This window comes from Pistacia vera, unplaced genomic scaffold (assembly GCF_008641045.1).
Source record: "Pistacia vera cultivar Batoury unplaced genomic scaffold, PisVer_v2 Contig551, whole genome shotgun sequence".
In the NCBI taxonomy this organism is placed as follows: Eukaryota; Viridiplantae; Streptophyta; class Magnoliopsida; order Sapindales; family Anacardiaceae; genus Pistacia; species Pistacia vera.
In genome coordinates, this window is record NW_022196392.1 from 216,461 (window position 1) to 217,089 (window position 629).

The following is a 629-nucleotide window of genomic DNA, read 5'->3' on the forward strand; positions in this document are numbered from 1 at the left end:
TATAAGTAACCCTAAGAGTAAAGAGAATGAGAACACTCTAGTAGTAAGAGAAAGAGAGATTGGGCACTAGAAAGAGAGATTGAGCACTAGAGAATAAAACAGAGAAAAGTACTAAAGAAGAGAATATAGTAGGTTGTGCGATGGGGAACCCGTGAGTGATAAGAGAAGTCACGAAGGGTGGGTTGGTGCTTTGTGATCTCTACCCAGCCGTGCCTCCGGTTAGATGGGGCCGTGACAGTCACGAAGAGTGGGATGAGTACCCAGCTGTGCCTCTGGTAAGATGGGGCCATGGCATTCAGAGAGAGAGAGAGAATACACTCACATGGCCAAGGGTTCTAAATCCATGCATGACCGAGTCCAATCGGCAGAGAATGAGTAGAAGTCACGAAGAATGGGTTGGTGCTTTATGATCTCCACCCGGCCGTGCCTCCGGTAAGATGAGGCCGTGACCTACAACAAAAAGTTAACAGAGAAGATTTATGAGAAAGAGAGACAGAAAGAGAATTAGTAGAAGTCACGTAGAGCGGGAGAAGTCCCGGTTGTGCCTCTGGTAAGATGGGGCCATGACATTCAAAGAGAGAGTTAGTAGAACAGAATTATGAGAAATGAGAAAGAGATAATAGAGAGAA